Source organism: Pan troglodytes, chromosome 19 (assembly GCF_028858775.2).
Source record: "Pan troglodytes isolate AG18354 chromosome 19, NHGRI_mPanTro3-v2.0_pri, whole genome shotgun sequence".
NCBI classification, from domain to species: Eukaryota; Metazoa; Chordata; class Mammalia; order Primates; family Hominidae; genus Pan; species Pan troglodytes.
Window position 1 is genome coordinate 59,920,806 of NC_072417.2, and position 12,022 is coordinate 59,932,827.

General features: G+C 44.0%; 1 long non-coding RNA gene across 2 annotated transcripts in view; it reads right to left on the reverse strand.

Annotated features, from left to right (window-relative positions):
- Positions 1-12,022, reverse strand: part of LOC104002919 (uncharacterized) — a 152,464-nt gene that overhangs the window by 101,053 nt on the left and 39,389 nt on the right. The gene's annotated exons all lie outside the window — the stretch shown is intronic.

A 12,022-nucleotide genomic window follows, 5' to 3' on the forward strand; every position in this document is an offset into this window, starting at 1 on the left:
CTCTCCAAATTGATATATAGATTCAAACAATTCCAATAAAAATCTCAGCAGCGTTTTTTTAAAGAAATTGACATGTTCATTCTGAAATTCACATGGAAATACAAAAAGCTAGTACTACCTGATTTCATGACTCATTATAAAGCTGTATTAAATAGGATCATATGATATTGGCATTAAGAAAGAAAATTAGGCTAATTCAACAGAATAACAGTCCAACAATGGATCCACACATATTTGGAAAACTGATTTTTTACAAAGATGCAAAGGTAATTCAGTCAAAAAAGACAGTCCTTTCAATAATTGATATTGAAATAAGTAGATATCTACATTTTTAAAAACGAACTTTGATTTATACCTAACACCAAATACAAAAATTAACTCAAAAAGAATCAAACACCTAAATGTAAAACCAAAAATATGAAACTTCTTAAAGAATAGCAGAAAATCTTTGTGAACTGGGATTAGGCAAGAAGTGGTTGAATGACATCCAAAGCATAATCCACAAGAGAAAAAAATGATGAATTTGACTTCATCGAAATTAAAATTTCATTTAAAGTGTCTCTGCAAAAGTCTCTGTTAAGAGACTCAGGAGTTTGAGCCCAGCGTGGGCAACATGGTAAAAACCCATCTCTACAAAAAAATACACAAATTAGCCAGGCCTGGTTGCATGCATCTGTAGTCTCAGCTGCTTGGGTGGATGAGGTGGGAGAAGGATCACTTGAGCCCAGGAGGTCTAGGCTTCAGTGGATTATAATCACGCCACTGCACTTGAGCTTGGGTGGCAGAGCAAGACCCTGTCTCAAAAAAACAACAAAAAAAGAATGAAAGAGGAGATATCACTACAGATCCTGCAGACCTGAAAAAGGTAGTAAGATAATATGAAATACTATGAAGAACTCTATGGACATCAATTTGATAATTTAGAGGAAATGAACTAACTCCTTAAAAGCCAAAAGTGACCACAACTCATCCAAGTTTAAATAGATGATGTGAATCACCTTTTTTTTTTTTTTTTAAATTAAATTTGTGGCTAAAAACTGCTTTAAAAGGAAATCCTGGGTCAGCTGCGGTGGCTCACGCCTGTAATCCCAGCACTTTGGGAGGCCGAGACGGGTGGATTACAAGATCAAGAGATCGAGGCCACCCTAAAAATACAAAAAATTAGCCAGATGTAGTGGTGGGCACCTGTAATCCCAGCTATTCAGGAGGCTGAAGCAGGAGAATCGCTTGAACCCAGGAGGCAAAGGTTGCAGTGAGCCCAGATTGCGCCATTGCACTCCAGCCTGGGCAACAAGAGCAAAACTCCGTCTCAAAAAATAAAAGTAAAAAAATAAAGAAAGAACTCTCAACATTCATTAATAAGAAAACAATGACAACAACAACAAAATAATTTTAAAATGGGCAAAAGAGTTGAACAAACCTTTTAACAAAATACACCATATAGAAGGTGAATATGTTTAACATCATTCACCATTAGAGAAATGCAAATAAAAGCCACTCCGAGATATCACTACATGCTTGTTAGAATAACTACAATAGAAAATACTAGCAGTATGTGTGATCCAAGGGGTAACCAGAGCTCTCATTCAATGCTGGTGGAAACAGAAAATGGTACAGCCACTCTGGAAACCAGTTTGACAACTTCTTATAAAGTTAAACAGATATATTCCTTACCAGATGACCCAGGAATACCAGTCCTGCACATGTACTCCAGACAAATGAAAAGTTATGTCCACACAAAAACACCAACGTTTACAGCAGTTCTGCTCACAATTGCCCAAAACTGAAAATTCAATTGTGAATCAATAAACACACTGTGGTACATCCATACCATAAAATACTACTCAGCAAGGAAAATGAATGAGTTCTTGATACTTGAAGTAACTTGGATGAATCTCAAAGGCACTAAGATGAGCGAAAGAAGTCAGTTTCATACCGTATGATTACAGAACATGTTTGAAAAGACAAATCTATAATGATGTAGAACCTCTCGGTGCTTGCTGGGGCTTAGGGTTGGGGTGGGGATATGATCACAAAGGAATAGCAGGGGAGAGGTTTTTGGGGTGATGGAATTCTCTGCATGCCGATTACAGTGGTTTTTAAACATATCTATGCATGGATTACAAGTCATAGAACTATACATTCTCTGAAAGAATGTCAACTTTATTAGATGTTAATTTTTAAAATAAAATAAATTAAAAACTCAAGTTGTTTAGATTTTGTATTCCCTGAACTCTGCAAAAGGGTCTCTACATGTGGGCCACAGCAAAACGTCTTTGAAATATGCTTTGTCTCCCATCTATTTACACCGTCTGCTTGTAAACCTGTCTCACACTTCATTTTCAAATCCCTCTATCTGGTGCTAAGGGGAATTAGGGGACCAGGAGCCTCCCACAATCTCATCCCTTCATTCATTCTTCAATATTGACAATAGGCATGCCCAATGTTAAATGCAGTTTCAAGTTCCTCACTGTCAACTTTTCCAGCCTCCCACACTTTCCATATGGAGATCTGGAGCAGGCTACTGTCCCCAGCCTCCCCTTCTCTCCTGTATCTTCAGTCTGCACAAGTTCAAAAGAATCCTTCTGGGGAAACAGGACCTGCAGTGGGTGTTGGGGGACAGTGGGCTAAGCCAGCATCCTCTTCAGACAGCATAAGGAGAGCAGGATTTAGAAATCCACCTTAATGTGGAATGCGTGCATCCAAATGAGTCCTTCTAACAGCCAAACTGAGGCTGGGCGCAGTGGCTCACGCCTGTAATCCTAGCACTTTGGAAGGCTAAGCGGGTGGATCACCTGAGATCAGGAGTTCGAGACCAGCCTGGCCAACATGGCGAAACCCTGTCTCTACTAAAAATACAAAAATTAGCTGGGCATGGTGGTGGGCACCTATAATCCCAGCTACTTGGGAGGCTGAGGAAGGAGAATCGCTTGAACCCGGGAGGTGGAGCTTGCAGTGAGCTGAGGTCGCACCACTGAACTCCAGCCTGGCGACAGAGCGAGACTCCATCTCAAAAAAAAAAAAAAAAAAAAAAAAGCTCTAAGGTGATTTTACCAGGCAGTCAGATTTAAGGAGCTTCCCTAGGTCAGGGGTCAGCAAAACTTTTCCATAAAAAGCTGCATATTAAACATTTTAAGCCTTGCAGGCCACATACAGTCTCTATCACTACTTCTTTTTTTTCCTTGTCCTCTCCCTCATTCTCCTCTTCTCCTCCTCCCCATCTTTCTTCGCCTTGTTCTCCTTTTCTCCTTCTCCTTCTTCCTCTTTCACAATCTTTTTTAAAATGTTAAAATCTATTCTTATCTCATGGGCAGTACAAAAGCTGGCATAGTTTGCCGACCTCACCCTCAGTCAACAATTCTCTGACATTAGTCTTTGGACCAGAGATGAGCAGACTTGGTGGAGAGCAGGTAAACAGGCTCTCAAAAACAAAAGCCCTGGCCGGGTGCGGTGGCTTACGCCTGTAATCCCAGCACTTTGGGAGGCCAAGGTGGGCAGATCACGAGGTCAGGAGTTCCAGATCAGCCTGGCCAACATGGTGAAACCTGTCTCTACTAAAAATACAAAAAAATTAGCTGGGCATGGTGACATGGGCCTGTAGTCCCAGCTACTCGGGAGGCTGAGGCAGGAGAATCGCTTGAACCTGGGAGGTGGAGGTTGTGCTGAGCCGAAATCACACCACTACACTCCAGCCTGGGCAACAAAGCGAGACTCCTTCTAAAAAAAAAAAAAAAGGCCCTGATTTGTAACATTTGCTGATATCGTGGTGTAAATACTCCCACCGTGCTCAATTTCAAACTACCAATGTGTTGTTATTGGACACAGAGTTGGCAGAAAATGCTCAGAAACGGCTGTCACCAGCCAGTGCCAGCTGCCTCCTGCACATCACTGTACTGAAATCACCTGGGAAGCTGATTAACAATACACCCCTGGAAATTCTGGTGCTGCCAAGTAGGGGAAACACTGTCCTTGGTTGCATGAGGAAAAAATAAATTGATAGAATCATTCTCCAAATGCTTGTACAAGACACTGTGCTAAACTTTGGGGATCCAAAGGTGTATAACATACGTCGCCAACCTCAAGGAGGGCGTAGTCTAAAGGAGTAGACTTCACAAACAAACAGGCATCCACAGGATTAAAGGAGACTGTGACAAATAGGCTCAGGCACTATGGCAGCCAGAAGGAGCGGCACTTACCTTGAGCTTGCAGTCAGGGAAAGATTTGTTTAGGGAAATGACATGACTTAGATATAAGGAAAAAAAAAAAAGATTGTGTGACCGACCATCCATGCTAGAGCATTCTCTCTTATTATTATTATTATTATTTTGAGATGGAGTTTCACTCTTGTTGCTCAGGCTGGAGTGCAATGGTGCGGTCTTGGCTCACTGCAATCTCCACCTCCCAGGTTCAAGCGACTCTCCTGCCTCAGCCTCCCAAGTAGCTGGGATTACAGGCACCCACGACCATGCCAGGCTAATTTTCATATTTTTAGTGGAGACGGGGTTTCGCCATGTTGGCCAGGCTGGTCTCGAACTCCTGACCTCAGGTGATCCGCCCACCTTGGCTTCCCAGAGTGCTGGGATTACAGGTGTGAGCCACCATGCCTGGTGAGCATTTTCTAAAAATCCCACCTGGGGGTCATCTGACTATCTTTTATGCAATGTACCTTTATTTGATACATTCTTGGTAAGGGCCTAGACATAAAATAAAAAGTTAACTTGTATAAAATTGATAAAGCCCTTTTTTTTTTCTGTCCAAGAAAGAAGTGTAAAGATAAAAACTGACACTGAGACTTTCTAATTCTGGTATCGTTGCATTCTTCCTCTTTTTTTTTTTTTTTTTTTTTTTTGGAGACTGTGTCATCCAGGCTGGAGTGCAGTGGCATGATCTCGGCTCACTGCTATCATTGCATTCTTTATCTACTACAGCTAGAAAAAAAACTAAGCAAAAATAACAAGATCTCCCTGCCTGGCTCAGGTCATCTGCATCACAAAACCCTGGCTATTTCCCACAAACCTAGACTCTTTTTAACAAAATCATCTTTTCCTTGAATTTTGCTATGCTGATATCTGAAGATTTGCTGTGACCTTTGGGATTATGAGGATGATATGAGAAATATGTTTTTCACCATGAAAAGGTTAATGTAAACTTTATGAGTTGGTCATTTTGCAGGTTTTTTTTTCTTTAAATGCTCATTGTGTTTTCTATTTGGCAAGCCAGCCCTTCTGAAAAGGCTGACTCCTTGATGCTCGTTAAAGATAAAAGTTTTCTTTCATTTCCTAAATGCCACCATCTATGAGTCTTTGAGATAACTCCAAAGGTTACTTTTTATTGCCTGGTTAGGTATTAACCAGTTTTACACTGAATTTTGCAGTCTTATTTCAGCATTCTTTTTCCTTTTGCTGTATAAATCCCAGTTCCTCATATCTTCAATGAACTTGTTTTTTTTTTTTTTCCTGCTGATTCTCTCATGTATCAGTCAGCCTCAGCTGTGTAACAAAGTATTCCAAAACTGAGTGGCTTAAAACAAGAAGCCTTTCTTTACTGATGATTTTGTGTGCTGGGAAGTTCTTCTGGTTGGGGTAGTTAATGTCTGCTGGTCTGCTTACACATCTATAATTAACTGGCAGGACACCTGGAAACTCCGTGGTCTAAAATGCCCTCACCTGTATAAGGGACAACGAGTCCCTGTGTCTCTCACCATCTGGCAGGCAGGCCTGTGGTTTTTATCTGCTACTTGCTGGGTTCCAAGAACAAGAGCAAGAGTAAGCAACAACATGCAAGTACTTTTTGAGTGTCGGCCCATATTTTATTTGTCATGTCCCATGGGTCAAGGCAAGTCATATGGGCAAGCAGGGTGGGAAGTTGCAGACACAGGGAGGTGTGGATAAACTGAGGACCATTACTGTAACAGCTCACCACACCTCACTCATGAGTTGAATAAAAGTCTGGCGTGTGCTAACAAAATACTTTGAGAATTATGCATTTACAGGATGAAGAGATGACCAAAAGGAACCCTATAAAAAGAAAGGAGTGGGGAAAATGAAGGGACAGTGAAGGGAAGGGTGTTCCCAGCAGCAGGGATTGCAAGTGCAAAGTCCTAGAAATGGGGTGGGCCACGCCTGCTCCAGAAAGCTGCTCACTATGGCTGGAACAAAAAGAAAAGCAAATACACCTTGATTTAAAACTTCGGTTTTTTTTTTTTTGATACAGAGTTTCACTCTTGTCACCCAGCCTAGAGTACAGTGGCGCAATCTCGGCTCACTGCAACCTCCACCTCTTGTGTTCAAGCGATTCTGCTGACTCAGCCTCCTGAGTAGCTGGGATTACAGGCACCCGCCACCACGCCCAGCTAATTTTTTTGTATTTTTTTAGTAGAAACAGAGTTTCACCATGTTGGCCAGGCTGGTCTCGAACTCCTGACCTCAGATGATCCACCTGCCTCGGCCTCCCAAAGTGCTGGGATTATAGGCATCAGCCATCGCACCCAGCCAAAACTTGGGTTTTATTCAGATTTGCTTTTATTTAAACACAAAGAAGTAGACCATTAGTGGCCAGACCATTGCAATATGAAACTTAAAAGGTTGTGAGATTAAGACCTGCCTGCCTTAAAAAAGGAAGATCTGGTCTTTGGTGATTTCAGGTCAGGTCTAAGGGGCCATGATGGTCTACAATGAAAGAACAAAGCCAGGAGTGATAGTGCGTGCCTGTATTCTCAGCTACTCGGGAGGCTGAAGCGGGAGAAGTTCTTGAGCCCAGGAGTTCGAGGTTGCAGTGAACCGTGATTGTGCCACTGCATTCCAGCCTGGGTGACAGAGCGAGACCTTGTCTCAAGAAAAAGAAAGAGGCCAGGCACGGTGGTTCACGCCTGTAATCCCAGCACTTTGGGAGGCCAAGGCTGGCGGATCACGAGGTCAGGAGATCGAGACCATCCTGGCTAACAGGGTGAAACTCCGTCTCTACTAAAAATACAAAAAAAAAAAAATAGCCAGGCACGGTGGCATGTGCCTGTAGTCCCAGCTACTCAGGAGGCTGAGGCAGGAGAATCACTTGAACCTGGGAGGCAGAGGTTGCCATGAGCCAATATTGTGCCACTGCACTCCAGTCTGGGCAACAGAGCAAGACTCTGTCTCAAATAAAAAAAAAAAAAGAGAGAGAGAGAAAGAAAAAAAGAAAAAGAAAGAAAGAAGGAGAGAAGTAGAAAGATTTGCCCCTGGAGAAAGGAAGAATTTCTCAGAAATGGAAAAGGAGACTCCAGACAGAAGGAAAGAGAGAAAGGCAGGTGTTATGAGAATGGATTGACAGGGAGCTGGGTCAAGATTCCACAGAATTTGCTCAAGGGGAAGGGTATGCAGCTGGGAAGAAGTGAGGGTAGAGGGAAAGGGCGAAGAGGACCTGACAAATGATGGCAGTCAAGGATCTTGTTCCAGAGTCCAGAAACTACATGGGGTCCTGTCTACACTGGGTCACCACACAAGCTCTTCCTCCCACTGGGGTCCATGAGGACTTTGCTTTGACAGCATCTGGCATTTAGCAATTTGCCCAGGGTCTTCCTTCCTTGGTTTCTGAGCACCTCACCTGGAAAACCCACTCTCCATATTCCCATAAAGCTACAAGAAAGGATAGCTGGGGACCTGGTCTGCTTGCGTGACCGTAGGGTGAAAGAAGTCCCCTCCTTCTAATCCTTTTCTCTAAGGCCTGAGGGAGTGAAGGTAAGATGGTATTGAGTCAGCTAAGGTACCCCAAGCTCCCTGCTTTTAGAAGATTTTATACAAGAACATGAACCAGCTCAAACATCCAGTCTTGTCCCCAGAGGCATTCATTGTTCATCATTTCATGTGCATTGTTCCAAAAAGTTTGTTTGTATTTATACCAACTGACCCATAACATTGGCAACTGTGTATTTCAGATGTGTTTTCAAATACTTAGAAAAAGAGAAGAAACAAACAAACAAACAAACAAATGACCTAGACTCAGAAGAAAACTGGGTAGCAGTCCCCGGGTTGGTTCTATGAAAATATTGAGTAATTTTATGCAAAATAACTTGTACCCAGGGGTGAGTTTCAAAGGCAGGGGAATGAATGATTTGGCTTAGTTGTCAAAGTCACGCTTCCCTAATTGCAGAAAGAAAAAGTGTCAGTCAGCTTTTACAATTACCCTCCTTGACATCTACATCCGGCTTTCCTGATCACAGAAAGGAAAGAAAGCTAAAGTGGCTTGCAAAGAATGGGCCCCTGGGAGCAGAAAATGAGATTCTCTCCTTAAAAGCAAGGGGGAGGGAGGAGCAGAGAAGGCCAGATTGACAGAAAGAGCAGCTCAAGAGCTAATTAAGTCTGCAGAGGAGCCAGATAGGCCTCCTCCCTGGTTCATTGCCAGCAACCAAAGCTGTTTGATGTTTCACTGAAATCTGAGTGGGCAAGCCCAACTTCAGGCCCAAGAAGGATTTTTACTACAAAGGCCAGAAGAATCAAGAGAAGTGGAACATAGGAAGGGAACTTGGGCAGAATGAAAACCACCATCTGACTGCACAGAGATAGTGTGAGAAAGGCATTTACACTCTCACCTTAATATCTAAATGGTTATTTTAGTAAATTATTTTACTTTTATTTTTTTAAATACCATGTCTCACTCTGCTGCCCAAGCTGGAATGCAGTGGCATGATCATAGCTCACTGCAGCTTCAAACTCCAGGACTCAAGGATCCTCCTTGCATACAGCTGGGGACAAACAAGAGCGAGCCACTGAGCCCTGCCAAACTATTTTAACCAAAGGGAACAGGAAATTGTCGTCAAATGAGATCTTTGCCATCCATGCCATGAATCGGGCACCCCCTAGTGTCAGCTTCTGGAATTACAAGCATAGGCGTTCTTGGCTTTGCCTGGTCTTGGGAAAACTAAATCAGAGTAGCAGGATGTGCCCCTCGGCTTTTCTTTCACTACGATCTTGCTGTAATTGTACGCCCACCTCTGGCCCCATTTTTTGGGTCTCTACAAGGGGCTAACACAAATAATGCTAATAATATTTTCTTGCGTTCTTGTATCCTTTCAGAATGCACAAAGCCCTTTCACACATTTGACCTTACAACCATGGCCAGGAAGCATATCCATGTGGATAATGCAATTATCTGCATCTTACCAAAGAAAAAAAAATTAAGGGACCAGAAAGACAAAGTGGCCTGTTCAAGGTCAAAGGCAACTTAATGATGGAGCCAGTACCAAAACCTCCAGGTCTCAAGTTTAGTGTGGTTCCCCCTAATCCTCACTAAGGGGTTTCAGAACACACCTTACATTGGTTGCAATTAGAGTTACCTGTCAAGCTTCAGAAACATACCAGTGCCCTGGTCCCACATCTGGAGACTCTGATTTAACTGATGTGCTGTGATACCCACACACGAGTATTTTATAAAGCTCTCCAGATGGGACTAATGTGCAGCCAGGGTTGAAAACCACTGTTAGAGAAATAAAACAGAAGGACAGAAAGCAATTATGCTTACATCTCAGAGAGCTAAATTGCCACTAAAACACCATGCACACCAGAGATCATCTCGATTGCCATGGACAAAGAACCCAGAACTGCCCCTCAGATCCCCATTTATTCAACTCACAGAGACACGAAGATAAGCACACAAAGACACAAACGGACACACAAACACACAGATACACAGAGACACACACAGAAACACACACAGCCATAGACACACACAGCCGACAACTTCATAATATACGAGGGACACAGCCTGCTTTCCTGGACTAGGACTCTCCCTCCTATAATCCACACCCAAACCTAAACGGGAGTGCCTCAGGTTCCTACTCTCCCACTCCAGGATTAAGGATCTCCTTCGTGTTTGTTGAACACTATTCATCACACTTGTCAGATATCAGAATTCAGGAAAATCTCCCAAACCTAAGTCTATTCCCTGCTCTCTCTGATCAGAGGAATGAAACACCCAGAATGATCTCAGGTCAACCAGCACATGTCACTCAGGAAAATGCTCCCCCTGAGTTGTCCACACAGAAAACTGGAGCAACTGGATTTACAGAACTTCAAGTTTCACTTGTGCAAGTCACACAACATTTTCTTTGGCAAAGACTGGGTTAAATTCAAGTCTACAGTCAAACACCTGCCTTCCTCCCCAGACCTGTCTGGCCAGACCCCTGGCCTAGCTGGAGCAGGCTCTGGCCATACCTGCATTGAAGCCAGTGATGCTGGGGCTAAGGAAGGTAGCCGTATGTCCAAATTCAGGCTTACCTCCACACTCGAGGCTAGGATGGCACCAGCATCAAGGCTGCAGGTCCCCTGGGCATGAATGTCAGACATCCATGCATCCATTCAATAAATACTCATCAAGCACTCACTATGTGCCAGACACTGGGTGCATAGTAGCAGACCAAAGATACAATTATGGGAGTTCCATTCTGGTTGAATGGAAAGACAGAAAACAAGATAAATAACAGTACACACACACACACACATACACACACTCCAGCTAGTGATTAATGCTAAGAAAAAAAGCAAGAAAAAGCAAGATGAAGAGTTGGAATTTAAGGCCGAGCAGCAGAGGAGGTGTTGTCTGAGTAAAGGTGGTTAGGAGACGGTATGCCAACATCTGGGCAAAGAATGGGGACAGGAGATGCAAAGATCCTGAGGTGGCAGCTGGAGGCCAGGGAGGGCTTCACCCCACACCACTCTCTTAGAGGGCCTCACCCATACCCCAGCTCTGAGTGGCCAAGGGTTGAAGAAAGAATCCAAGCTCAGAAAATCCCTCCCCATCCATCTTCCTCACCCAGAATGGAAAGATGGATTCGGGGCCTGGTACTCCTGGCAGAGACCCACGTTTGCTGATCCCCAACATCCAGACCCAGTGACAATTTTTAAGTTCACCCTGGCTAGAACATAGAGGAAGGGACCAACCGCTGGCCAGGACCAGCATGACTAACTAGGCCTGGGGTAGAAACAGATGCTTTGAGGTAGATGAACCTCGTAGTGAAAGAAGTCAGACACAAAAGGCCACATAGTGTATGAAATGTCCAGAATAGGCAAATCCATAGAAACAGAACACAGATTCATGGTTGCGGATGGGAGGAATGGAGAGTAATTGCTTAAGGGGTGTGGAGTCTCCATTAGGGGTGATGAAATTGTCTTGAAACCAGATAGAGCTCATGGTTGCTGCGGCTGATGCAGAGTTATGGCCTCATGGGAAAATACAGGCCCAGCTCTGCACCCTCGGACAGTGAGCAGCGGGCAGGGGTGGCCGAGAGCAGCAGTGGTGACTGGTTGGCCTGGCCTCCCAGGCACAAGGAGTGGGACTATGTCTTTTGGGCAGCAAGGAGTCTCCAGCCACAGGCCCCAGGAGCAGAGGCTGTTCCTCTCCTGTTCCAATGCCTGCTTAAACTGACCTTTCAAGACAACTAGGAAAACGCCAGCCTGCTGAGTACTGGTGTCAAATGCAGGCCAGATTCTCTCTAGGGACAGCGCCCACTTGGGAGCCAGCCTTTGCCAGAGATCAAAGGAAGGTACTGAAGGTACTGAAGGAGGAAGGAAAGCCAGGATGGTGATAAGCCTAAGAAGCTTTCTTTCTAAGAGGAAAGGCCAGAAGAACAGCGAGGTCTTAGCCAAGACAAGGTGAAAGTTCAGGGAGATCACATGAGTGACATCTTCGACCATCAAGACACCAGAAAGAAACCAGATTAATTCCACATGACCCCCAGACAATAGAATTAGGACGAGTGAATGGAAATTAAAGAATGGAGGTTTTACTCAACACTAAGAAAAACACTCTGGGTGGGTGCAGTGACTCACACCTGTAATCCCAACACTTTGGGAGGCCGAGGTGGGAGGAGCACCTGAGACCAGGAGTTCAAGACCAGCCTGGGTAACACAGCAAGACCCCATCTCTACAAAAAATAAAAAATAAATTAGCCAAGTGTGGAGGTACATCCCTGTAGTCCTAGCTACTCGAGAGACTGGGGCAGGAGGATCACTTGAGACCAGCAGTGTGAGGTTACAGTGGGTTATGATAGCAC